Genomic DNA, 14,075 nt, shown 5'->3' on the forward strand with positions numbered 1-14,075 from the left:
TTTTTACTGTTTTGCTTCAGATTGCACCAATTCTGTTGCACTGGGTCCATTTGGAGTAAGTTCAAATAAAAGTGCCCGGTTTTGAAATGCTGAGTGCACAAGAAAAGAAGAAATAAGAAAATAATATTTTGAAGTGTGCATGACAACTGTATGAACAAGTAGTAACGTTAGAGCAGAGCTGATCTTATTAATAAAACAACACGCTGTTAAATAATAAATAAAATACGGTGCATAGTACAAAATCAGTAGCTTAAAAAAAGCACGCGGTGCATTAAGACGCAAAGCGTCAATTTAAAATAAAAACCAGTTTAAAGCTATATATAAATGAAGTGTCCTTACTTCTGTTCAAGTGTGCATCGATTTAAGTTCTCCGTGATAAACGAATGCTCCGATTAAACGTTCCTCCTCGGTGAACATGTCACTTTCCGCTGTCTTTTGCTGATCCTTTCACACATAACCGAACTAACGTTATATTCCTCGAAGTCTGCTGCTTCACTACTCATCTGAGGGATTTTATCAGTTTAGCCTTGACTGAAGGTCTCAGACTGTGCACAAATATATTACACACAGCGACGACGCCATGCATTCATGCACGTCTTCCACATCAGTAGAATCTGATCGTGATTTATGGGGTTTTGTCTGCTAATTACAATATTCTACAATTGTTCAATTATTAAACAAGTTACCATATGTGCCAAGCAGTCTGTGTTTGCCTCGTTAAAATAAATAATGCATTGAATGAGAATGAGCTGTTGCTCAACTGACTACTATTGCTCAAATAAGGATCAATGTCCAGTTTTATTAGACTACTTTGGTTCTTTATTGTATGGTGTTGCTTACTTTTTCTTATCGCGATTCCAATACAACTATAACAAATTGCATTGTTGCAATTGAAATGTCAGTAACATGCTGCATATTACTTCGTGTATGTGAAAGTGTGTGAATGCAGATCAAGATCAACTCATACAACATTAAATACAACATTAAACATGTGACCAAAACACGTGCAACAACAAGCAGGCTTTTCTCAGAAGAATCTGTTATTCATTGAACAATTTATGCCTCGCCTTCCTTTTTATTCTTTACTCTTTCTTTTCTTTCATCTCTGACTGCCCACTCCTTTCAATTTTCCAGAAACAAATGTATTATACATGTCAACTATGAAATAACCAATAAATGTCAATGTTTTTAAATGAACTTATTATTAATAAAATGTAAGGTAGGCAACTTTACCTGAATCCCACAGCACATTCAGCCACAACAAAGTGGGACAATAATATTTGAACACTTTACTAGAAAACAATTTTTTTTTTTTTTTTTTACATTTGTATTCATTCAATTTGATTCCCCATTGACTGTAGTAGCAATCAAAATAGAGACTGTCAAAATATTATTTGTTTATATTTAGCGAGCAACTTTTTTTATAGGCTATGGAGTGCGATTAATCTTTATAATAATTGATAGCAAAATAATAATAAATAATAAATAATAGCAAAAGACATGATGCACACAAGCATATTCCAGGTCTGACCGTGGGCTCTCTCTGAGCAGACATTGCCCACATTAATCTAATGGGCGTAGATTCTGACTATTTTTTTATTGTCCTTTCCTTAGTGAACTTTAAGTGGTTTGTTTTGCGGTAGTTCTTTTTCAGGCAGCTGTATGTGTGTCACTTGCATAGAACATTTCTTAAGTAAACACGTTAATGAATTGCTAATTCACTGTCTTGTCTCCATCACAAAAGAAAGAAATAGAAGGTAAAGTCCAGCTGGCTCTTCACTTTGGAATTGAATATAGCTAGCTGCTTAAGCCAACCCATTTCTTTCAAGCAAACCAGTTACAGCTTAACACACTGCATTCTTTTCATTTAGTGTTGTGCTAATTCACTATTCATGGCCTTTTGTTCCATCTTGACATGTTTATCCTTGAAAAAAACACTTAACCCTGAATAGTTCAGCGAATCACCTTGAATATGTCCACAAGTGTCCTTGTAGAGACACGTTTGATAAGGAAACTAGATCATAACAGATAGCAAGCCCTCCACAGGACACTTTTATGGTTCGGCAAAAAGATTTAGCTGGTAGATTTGTTATACATGTTTTCAGACTGTGGTTTTTACCATGCAATACGGTTATAGTGTTCCTGTAGCTCAATTGGTAGAGCACTGTTCTATCAAGCAGCAAATTTGGGGGTTTGATTCCCCGTGGAACACATGACATGTAAAGATTGATAGCCTGAATGCACTGTAAGTCTCTTTGAATAAAAGCGTCTGCTAAATGCATTAATTTAAATTATACCATACTTTAGAAGTGAACTCCCTCTCTCTCTCTCTCTCTCTCTCTCTCTCTCTCTCTCTCTCTCTCTCTCTCTCTCTCTTCTCTCTCTCCCTTCTCTCCCCCCCTCTCTCTCTCTCACACACACACACACACAAACACACAATAAATGTACAAACTTACTGACAAAAATTGGAGTTGGATTTATCCTTGAAAAGATTTTCACTCAGGAAGGTATAGTAATAAAACAATATAGCTTGATAGTCATGCTCTACATTAACTTTTTTTAAAACAAAAATAAACAAGAGCAGGTTAGTCACAACTAGATGAGTAAAGTTTCTGAACAACTCTTGAGATTACATGTTGATCACGTTTTTAAATAGCATGATTTAGCACATAGCTAACATGATTTAATATGTTTTAATATGTTGCATGTTCCTAGCATGATTAGCATGTTACAGTTACGTTTCTAGCATGATTAGCATATTGTTAACATGATTTAACACAGTTAACATGTTTTAGGATAAGCATGTAGCTATATTGCTTCTACCATGATAACCATGTTAATTAACATTTTGTTAGCGTGTTGCTAGCATGTTTATAGCATAATTAGCACGTTGCTTTCTTATTGCTAACATGGTTAGTACGATGTTAGCATGCTGTTAGCATGAGTAGCATGTTTATAGCATGTTATTAACATGTTTTATTACATTGCTAGCATGATTAAGTAGGCTATGTTTTCCTGGATAGTCATTAATCTTTGAATGGGATATAAAGATTGAACACTCTATAAAATTATTGTTCAAAAGTTTTGACCCACTCAATGAAAATATGGGACTTTTGGTAGTTTTAATCTAATCACAGGTCGATCATTTAGAAAAGATATAGCAATAAAAAAAAAAACCAATGAAGAATGAGAATATTCTGATTTTTAACAGGTTTCTGTTTGAGAACATTTCTACAATGTTGAATGTTTCTGAATGTTTTCAGAAGTCAAATGTAAAAAAAAACAACAACAACAACAAAAAGCTTTAGAAAAGGCTGAGAACCATTGGGGGGGGGGGGTGGACTGAAAATTTTATTTTGGAATAGAATCATGCAAGATAATCACTGCATAACTGAAGTTACACACACAAAAAAAAAAACATGAGTGAAACTTCAAAGAAATGATCGGTGCTTTCCTGTGCCAACAATAACATGAAAATGAGACAAAGGAAGGTGCATTTCCATTCCCTGGTGGAACTTTGGGATTTCTGAAACAAATAAAACATCCAAACAGCTGAAAATCTGCCTCATCAGAAATGAACCTCAAACATCAATATTATTTGACTACTGCTGGAGAGTGACACAATTTCCTACATAACTGCTGGTTCATCATTAATTATTGTGTCAATCAAACAAACCACTGCAACACGCTGGAGTCTTAACCCTAACCCTAACCCTAACCCTTAGGGAAGTCTAATGATTTCCCACAGTTTTACCGCACAATTAACTTGTATTATACAACAACATGAGACTCTAAATGCCACTGTGTTCTTGTGATATTTGTTTACACTTAGGTATTAATTTGTAACTTTAACCCCTTTCTGGGCACCTCCTTTTTTGGCATGGAGACAGAAATGACATACCCTAAATTAAAAGGTTTCTGCTTATGATTCTTTCTGACTAGATGCATATTCAACATATGTTCACAAAGCTGACACTTCAAAGTTTACTGTTCAGGAATCAGAATCACTCAGACTGTTATGATAATAGAGATATATAAGCTCAAACATAAAAACAAAAATAAAAGTATTAAAAACACATTTTTTTAATGTATTTAAAAATGTGTTGATGTAAGATATGAGTTTAGAAATAGAGTGTAGCTAAAGCCACAAGTCTTTCAAAACTTCATTAGAAATTTCATAATCTAATCTGTAAAACTGCGAATTTTATGAAATATTTTCTAAGGCCATGTCATGTGTGTTTTTTAGAGAAGGCTAATCAGATTGATTTATGGCCTTTGTCATCTCTGTAAGATCTCACACGTAAACTCTTCTGTGTATTTTGTATGTGTGTTGGCTTTGCAAAACTCCCCGATTCGTTGTATTGTTCTCACCAAATTAGTCTTTCACACCTCCGCCAGGTATGACACATTATCCGCATTATTCTTTTATCATTATTCTTTTGTTTTTATTCCACCTTTATTAGCATTGATTGTGGTTTTTCAGGCTTTACAAAGACACAAAGCAGCGATCTCACTTCAGTCTCTCTTTGCATTTAGCCCTTATTTATCAAAAGTCTTACTATAAAAATACAACAAAACATTTTCTTACGACCTTGACGTGAATTATTGAGACAAAAATGCATTATGAAGAAGAAAAGCACCTGCTATTAGCAGCATTAGAGCTACGTTAGCATCAAGCTACATCAGACAATTTATGAAATTATTAGTACACTTTTATACAAAACTCAATTTAAACCCCGATCGAGTGTTTATAATAACTTCCTTTAGCGATCAGGGGTGGAATTTGGTCGTTTACTATTGTAAAAATATGCTATTTGTAGCCTTTTTCATAGCTGCACAAGTTAGCATTTCCGATGTACATTTTTTTTTATATTTTATAAAATGCCCCAGATCTCAAGAAAATCTCATACCAAGCTTTTCTATCGTAATCGCGGGTTTATTATTCGGATATTTCGTGTATACAGAGGTGTTTCAGTGTTGTTGTGAGCATATATGAACCAGGAAGTGTTCACGAACCATGTGACACGATCTGACGCTGTCTGGTTTTGGGACTGTTAGATTGACAACCCAAAGGTCCAATCAGAGAGAGTCTGTCTGGGTCACAGCTCGAGTACACGGAAGCAAACAAACAGAGACGGCTCTGGGAGAGGCTATTTATCATCAGATCGCGTAAATCAGTGGAAAATGAATAGAAATGCCGATTCTGTCTGAAGAAATATGAAGTAAACATCAGTAAATATATCCATATATCTCCGCAGATATGCATCTTTTGTCTATAAATCCTTATTGACGCTGTTCAGTGAGTCTATGTGAACACAAATAAACCGCTGCTGGCGTGACTGAATATGAGTGAGTGGTGAATTTCTATTCAAAATGGGGCATAATACGGATTTATTATTTTGCACTCCTGACATAAATCACTAAATATCTGTCACTGCAACAATGTTGTATCAAAATATTGGTCAAATATCGAAGCTAGAGTCTTTGAACTTTCAATTGATGCACAGTTTGTCCAGATCAAGTAAGAGAGTGATGTTTAATGTGCTGTGAAAGTGAAACAATAATAAACTGGGGCCGTCGGCGATGTTTGCACGTAAAGGGGTTTTAAGGTACTAATATGCAGCGCTTAGGGGTAAATAAAGGTGTACCTTTTGATAAGGTACTGCCCAGGGTTGGTGAGTCATAGTTACATTTAACAGAATTACGTAATTGAATAACAAAATAAATGTAACTGTATTTTTTGCTGATTACAGTTACTTAAAACAATTACAAAAGCAGTTTTCACACACAATCACAATCACACACAGATTTGACAGATTTCTTTCCCAAATTGCAGCGACTTCTCTAAAATATGAGACACCAATGTTTCAGGCTTTTAGGACATGCTTATTTTATAACAGATTTTTTTTTTCCAAAGCACTGTTGGATGCCAGTGTTTTATGTCATAGCTATGCAAATATTTTATTTCAAAATAAGTTTCAGCTATTAAACCATATCTTGTTATGATTTTAGATCTGCATTTAACCTCGGAACGATCTCAGAGTAAAAGATTGTGGCGGCTGTGCTTTAATATTAAATTATTATTATCTTAATTCAAGTGATGAGGGATTTCGTAATCAGTGTTGAGTTCTAGTGGGAGGTTAACCCTGCTTTATTTACATGTTTGAAAATGATTACCAGTCAAAAACATTCATTAGAAATTTAGAAAAGGTATTAAAAAGTATTCAAATGTAATCAGTTACTTGTTACTTACAATACTTGTTACATTTCAAATAGGGTTCTATTGTAATCTGTAACCTGTTACATTTCCAAAGTAACATTCCGGCCCAGTGACAGCTTTCTGAGAGTTTACAGACTTGTAACATAATTACTGTATACAGTAGTCTGATCAAACAGATCAATAGTATTCTGTTATTTCCCAGAAATCAATATAAAACAGAACGTACAGCTTACGATAAAGAGTACACTGAGCTGGCCAAATAACACAGACAGTTATAATTCCTCTGTACAGACTTTTAACAACACTGGTGCAACAATAAACATGTTTAAAGGTTCATGACCTGCACTGGATGTGAAACACATTTGCTACACAGTCCTGCTGTGCTTTTGAGATGCACATTCTGACTATTCACTGTTGTCATCATGTTTTGTGACAGAATCAGCTGTTTTATAGTCTCTCTGGTGTCCACATGGGATTCTGGGTTTGTACTTTCTATAAATTATAAACATTATGATGATGAATCCAATTATGGCACCAACAGTGACAGTGACCTCAGATGTAGTCAGCTTCGCTTCACCTTTGATGAGAAAATTAATAAAAAAACAATCAGTAATATCTCAAAGAGAATTCAGATTCTGTTATGACATGATTAAAACTATAAAATCAACACCAGATTCATTGAATTCTGTATATTTTTGCTAGAGATTGAATATATTTATTGATATCATGATCTATGTACTTTGACTCCTGAAATCACTTATGATTCATAATGTGGAGTTAAAAATGCGCTGACAAGAGGATGAAGAGGATGTTCCTGTAAGTAATCTGGACCAATAAACAACAGTAAAATGATAGAATGTGAATATGATAAGCAATACCTTTCTTAACATTATCTGTAATGATGGTTTTATCTCCAGACTCTGCAAACAGATTTTTAAGGATCATAAGTTCAACAAAACAAAACAATTTGAAGTGTAATAAAAACCAGCACCATGTCGCCTACCTGTTACGTTAACAATGAATTCTGTTGACTTTGTTCCACAATTTGTTTGAAAAAATAATATAAATTTTGCAGTCATGGTTGCATTTGGCTTGTAACCACATGTGGGGAACGTCTCTTGTTCACAGGTCTTGTTAAGAAATTTTTTGTAGATTACTGTGCCATTTTCTCTGCCATCCTTAAACATGTACCATATAATGCAGCACTGATCAGCTCCTTTAGTGCAGTTCAGTGAGATGCTGCAAGTGAGAGTTAGTTCTTCACGCACAGTTCCACTCACATTAGCACAGCTTGAACTGAAGATACATGAATCTGAAAAATAAGCTTATCTATTTAATACATAAAGCAAAGGTCAGGGCAAAGGTAACTTATATCAATTAAGACTTTTTAAGCAAAATTGTAAATGCATCTTTTATGTTTTACTGAAAACAACAGTTTGTGTGGTAGTTCCGGCGAGTGGCACTAAAAGGTTAATGCTCCATTGCGCTTGAAAATAACAATTCTATACTGTGTTTCTGATGTTACTGTAAAATATGTTTTTGTTTATGTAATTCTGCTGCAAGGGCTTTGTTATACCACATGAGCTAAAAAGCAAGTTTACTGCAATAGAAAAGCCATCGGTTTACATGGTAAATGTCAAAATCTATTGACTATGGTAAGCCTGAGTGTGTATCATAGCATAGTATTGTGCACGAAACCACTTGCTAATAATTGTTATCATATGCCACTGTAATCTTAATTTGCATTAAAAGGAATTTCTAGTTGTTGGCATTTTACTGCTCTGAGTGTCTTCTAAAGTTTTTAAGCTTTAGGCTGGTTTTGTCTGCCCCCCCGACTGAGCCTGGTTTCTCACAAGGTTTTTTCTCCATTCTGTCACCGATGGAGTTTTGGTTCCTTGCCGCTGTCGCCTCTGGCTTGTTTAGTTGGGGTCACTTCATCTACAGCGATATCATTTACTTGATTGCAAATAAATGCACTATTTAACTGAACAGAGATGATGACATCACTGAATTCAATGATGAACTGCCTTTAACTGTCCTTTTGCATTATTGAGACACTGTTTTCCTAATGAATGTTGTTCAGTTGCTTTGATGCAATGTATTTTGTTTGAAGCGTCATATAAATAAAGGTGACTTGACTTGACTATAAATGGGTTTTTAGTTTAGGAGGAAAATCTGAGCACAGTGAGTGCTATTGTTGTGGTCTCTTCACAGCTTTAAACAAAAGTGCTGCAAAAAAAAAACAAAAAAAAAACCTTGGAACCAGCTCTATCTGGGTCACTAAACACTACACTAAACACTACACTAAAGTGCTCCTAAAACATTTTCTTACCATCACTGCCCTCACAGACAGATGCGAAAGTCCAAACCAGAACGATCAGTTTCACAGCATTTACAACATCCATGGTTTTGCTTCTGCAATAAAAGAATGGCATTAAATCTTAAAAATCTTAATTAAATTTGAAATGCATGAAGACACTATGCACTGACCACAAGAATAGCAATGAATAGAACTGAACCTGTTCTGTCGAATGGATTAAAAAGCAAAATTAAGCTGTAAAATTTTGCTAACCTGCATTAAAATGTCATTTAATATTAAACATGGAAGAAAGAGATTCAAACACCAGCTCAACAGAAAAAAAATGCATATTTTAAATGATTCATTCAATAATGAAAAAATGTACTGAATACTACATGTATATTTTTTAAACAATACTGAAAGTGGTTACGTTTATCCTAGTATCTCATTCGCTTAGCTTGCTTGCTATAATCAAATGTGAAGTTTCCGCTCGTGCGCAGCTTTCTACCAGTCACTTTCAACCAGGCATTTCCTTCTTGTAAACTGTTAAATTCTAGGTTTGGGAACAGTGCTAGGATTGCACTAGCAAGCTGATTCTCAGTCTCAGCTGACAGAAACTGATGAAAAGCATGATAATTGAGGTAAGCGAAAGTAGGCTACTATGCATACAGAAAATGCAAACATTCAGTGTTTTTTTAAGATAATAATTAGATCTAATCATAACTATTCTATTCTACCCAAAAATAACAATACAAAATTATGAATTGCTGGTTTTATATACAAGCTCAAATAATTGTTTTTATTTCATCCTCACATTTCAGACTATTGCAAATGATCAATACTACACAAGTCTTTTATATTGTGTTTTTTTTTTTTTTTTTTTTTTTATGTGAAAGCGAAACTACTTTGTTTGGCCTTCCAAAAGAGGACACGTCCAGAAACCAGTGGTTAAGTTGTATTTCAACATTGTTCCAGAACAGTCCAATGCAAATATTCAGATGTGTGCAGTGCATTTTATGGAGGATGAGGACTGTGTCCTGAACCAGAAGCTTGCAATGCATCTGTGGCACAAAGGCTGTTCTATAGAGTTCTGTTCTGTACCTATAGAGTAGTACTGCATCCTTCATAACTCCAAAAAGTCTTTAGTTTTATTATATTTATAAGAGAAAGATAGTCTGTACCGATTTTTCCCGGAAAAACATGAGCGCCTAGAGGCGTGACGTGTGGGCGGAGCTAAAGAATCACGGACGCCAGTAGGCTTTTGAGTTGAGAGCGTTTGGAAGCTTGAGGACAAAACCAACCAAACCACCGCACGTCCTGATTTTGCCAAGTTCGATGTGTTCCTAGGTCAACATATTTTGTTGACCCTGGAACAACATTTTACTCCAAAAATATATTCTTAACCATATCCCCACACCTAAACCTAACCTTAACCATGAGTAATCCCTAAAATCAGAGGAAATGATAGATGAATGACACTGATGTACAAGCACCAAACACTGATTTTAAGCGTAAACTTCCCAAAATCTATAAACTGGTTCTTCAAATCTGATTGGTTAATCACAATGTTGTTCCAGGGTCAACAACGATGTTGTCCCAGGAACATGTCTCACTTGGTAAAATCAGGTTGTGCAAAACAAACCATGGCTAACAGTCAGATTCAGCATATATTTATGATCCAGAATCAGATCCAGAGGCTGAAATTTAACAATTTAACAAGTTCCACTTTATGTCGTCTTTTTTTTTTTTTTTTTTTTAAGCTGTACATGTGGAAAGTGCAGTTTGATGACAACATCGCATGTTGTTTACTTGATGTGCTTACTCGCCGATAGCTAAGTTGACAACACAGAGATATTTGAAGCAGTTTTACTCACCGCCTGCGGTTCCAACACACGATCGTGACCCTTTTTCGTTGGGATTGCATTATCCTTAAGAAATAAACCATGTGCAAATCCGGCGTCAAACTGGGCCTTGTTTGTAAAACAAGCATCTTCGAAATGCAGGGAACAAACACAAACACTTGCACAACTCCGTTGATGCTCTGTAAAAATAAACTCCATCCACTGGTCCCTTAATGCTGTTTCTCTTTTGGTAATCTGTGCAGGGTTGTCTTGCCCTGGCAACCAAAAACACACTTCTTTTGTGACATTTCGCGACGCTCTGATCAGTGATCGTCTGTGCACAGCCTCTCTCTGCTCTGCTATACGGGAGCGCGCGCTCTTCCGGCAGAAGTGCCTCATGACCCATATAAGGAAATTACGCTCCATCTAACGTCACACAGACCCATACTCGAAAAAAACTTTCCCAAACTTGTGAAAAACCGGAAGGAGTATTTTTGGAAACAAAAATACTCCTTCAAACGTACAACTTAATTTTTGAAACTTTGTCCATGTTTAGCATGGGAGTCCAACTCTTTAACAGTGTAAAAAACTCAGTATGCATGAAATAGCATTTGTTCTCTTTTAATTAGGCTTCATTTATTCCTTCAACTTGCACCTCTACAGTTTGCGTTCGCTTTGGCTCACTTGCTCTGATTATGCAACATAAAGTGGAAAGTTGCAACAGTTCAGAGAAATGAGACAAAATCATCATCATCATCATCATCATCATCAAAAAACTGTTTTCGATAGTCATATGCATTTTAAAATATCTGCAAAATGTGTAATGAATGTATTTGAAGATTTTCCCAAGGTTGGTTAATGATTAGTAAATATAAAGAAAGTTATTGCTCACCCACGGTCTGTGTCTTCACCGTCTGAGTTCATTCCTCTCTGGCTATAATAATAGTTTTTAACTTTCACTTTCAAGATTGCTCACTTCTGTTTAGGTTGTTATAACATTTTTGACAAGCAATTAACTTTACCTTCATGCAATAGTGTTTATGACAGCTACCATCAATAGACTACAACAAATACAGGTCTACTGAAGATACTGACAGGGCCTTGACCACCATAAACATTGAGGTGGATGTAATTTGAGGCCAAATTTCTTCTTCTTCTCGTCAATGGTAGCCCATGGAACCGCTTGTGGTAAAGTTATGAAATTTGGCACACAGATTCCTTTGATCCTTTGGCACATGCTGTATTAAAGATTTTTAATTATTTGAAAAATCTACTTTTTTAATGACCAAACTTAGTATGTGTTATGATGAGTTAATGTCATGGTTAAAAGGTAATTTTAAAAACAAATGTGATTTATATTTTAAAAGTGGTTAAAATAAGTAAAAAATCTGTCAGCTCATGTATTTTGGGAAGAGTAAAAATCATTTTAGCTGGAAATATAAGATGCATTTAGTTACCATATGTAAGTGAAAACATAAGCTATGTTTTATTTTGAGTTAAAAAGATACAACTTAAAGGGTAACAGTGGTTATTGTCATTTTGATTTATTTAATCACACAAAACTTATAACTCAGTATTTGCTGAAAGATGGAAAAAAATATTTTTTATTTTGAAATTGTTTATTTTATAGTGAATATTGAGTGTTTGTAACAGAGGAGGATAAGAAGTATTTTAGAAGAAAAGTAAAAATAAACATCAGAATTTCCCTTAATATTTTTCATACCTATGCAATGCATTTTTCAGTGGACCGAAAAAGGAGAAGTTCTGGAGAATGTTGCTATCCCTGTCCATCCTGAACGTGCATGGTGACCAGGGACTTTCAAGTTTCAATCATAGCATATCAGCATCAAAGTAGTATAAAGGCCATTCCAATCTTCTGAAGCCATATGAGGCTTATAGGGGAAAAAATATATATTATTCACTTGCCTTTACAATGTAGCCTGGCGTCATGGTCTCCATCACTTTTGTTGTAAACACAACAGCAGTTTTGTCAGAACAATAAGAAAAGTGATTTTCGAAATCAAAAATACTAAAATAAGAATCTCTACTATATCTTTTTTTCAAAAAGATTAGAAATGTGTACTTTTTTTCTAAGGCTACATATACAATCAAATGTATCAGGTTCAGTCTTTCACTTTTTTGGATTTTAATCGAGGAAACATTTTGACATAATATCTGTACTTGAAAATGTTAAGTTCTCAGTACATAAAATACAAGCTCTTCTACTCCTCATGTGAGTTTGTTTATTGTTTACATTCCAGCGTAAGTCAACATACAGGAGGCACGAGGTACGCTTGCCGATCAGATACTGTATGTGAAGCGTATCTTCCAGACTTTTCATGCCATCCCTTGAGCTTCACAGAGTCACATGTTAAACTTATCTAATCAATTGGGTAACACATTTTCACTTTCATTTTGCAACTTATAAAGTGTTAAAAAAAATGTATTTGTTTTTCATTTTTGCATTTAGCAGACGCTTTTATCCATAGCGACTTACAGTGCATTCAGGCTAACATTTTTTACAAAACGTGTTCCATGGGAATCAAACCCACAACCTTGCACTGCCAACACAATGCTCTACCACTTGAGCCACAGAAACAGAATGTAAGGTGGAAAAAACATGTATTTGACCCCTGAACCATCAGTACAGGCTCAACCGAAGGCTGTTCTTTCACCCTTCTCTTCTCTCTCTCTATATATATATATCTCTGGCCTTCCAAAAGAGGTCAAGAGAAAGGTACACTTCCTGGTCTGGAGTACTGACTGGTTAATATAAAGACTGATTAATTCACTGTATGCATGGAAAAAGACGGCTGTGGAACTATTTTGATGTGATTTCAAAGAGTATATTTGTTCAGCAGTTTAGAATTAATTTTGGATTAAAACAGAAGAAGTCTGTTCTTACTCAGGTTAATGTGTGTGCGTCACATGAATATAATTTTTAGTAACAACGTTAATGGATTGGTCCACTGCCACGTCTCAAAATCTGAATCACTGCTGTTGCTGTAGTGAGAAAACGACAGGAAAAAATCTAGCTGACTCTTCAGTGTTCACTTTGCCATATTCACTACATCAATGGCCTCTTGTGCTCTATTGCTATAATGGACAATTTTAGCCTAGAAAAAGACATTTAACCCTGAATGGTTCAGCGAGTTACCTTGAATATTTTGTCAAGATTAACTTGTAGAGAAATGTTTAAGAGAAAACAAGGTCACAATAGATAGCTATCTTTACAGGAGGCTTTTAATGTTTCAGCAACAAGATTTAACTGTTAGATTTGTTATCCAGAAACAATGAGGGTTTGTGTTTTCAGAATGTGTGTGGTTTGTACAATGTTATACAGCATTTTAGAAGTGAACAAACACAAACAATAAATAAAAAAAATTCAACTTTGCTGCCAAAAAATGGTTTTGGATTTAGCCTTGAAAGTATTTTCACTCAGGAATCGCTAGTAAATAATTATCAAACTGCAAGTTACTATAAACTAAGTTTGACAGTTGTGCTACATTCACTTTTGTTGCATAAACAAGAGCTGTTTGGTCAGAACAAATGAGAACAAGTCAAATGTAATAGTAAATATTGATATTTATTCAGTTTCACTTAAGTAATTCATTTATTATTTTTAGTTTGAGCAAACAAACACACACTAAATCAATATTCAGACTAAAATGATGTAGGATTAACTATAAAAAAACTTTCTCTCAGGATTTGCTAA

General features: G+C 34.9%; 1 protein-coding gene across 3 annotated transcripts in view; it reads right to left on the reverse strand.

The window, feature by feature from the left end:
* fdxr (ferredoxin reductase) overlaps positions 1–1,108 on the reverse strand; it is a 20,439-nt gene extending 19,331 nt beyond the window's left edge. The window contains exons 1-2 of one of the 3 annotated variants that reach the window (XM_026275995.1): positions 340–1,108; positions 1–89 (exon numbers count right to left, since the gene is read on the reverse strand). The exon at positions 1–89 is cut by the window's left edge and continues 277 nt beyond it. The gene's annotated coding sequence lies outside the window, so the exon portion shown is untranslated. The other 2 variants (XM_026275997.1, XM_026275996.1) reach the window with 2 other exon arrangements.
* Between the last annotated feature and the right edge of the window lie 12,967 nt (positions 1,109–14,075).

This window comes from Carassius auratus, chromosome 12 (assembly GCF_003368295.1).
Source record: "Carassius auratus strain Wakin chromosome 12, ASM336829v1, whole genome shotgun sequence".
Classification (NCBI taxonomy): Eukaryota; Metazoa; Chordata; class Actinopteri; order Cypriniformes; family Cyprinidae; genus Carassius; species Carassius auratus.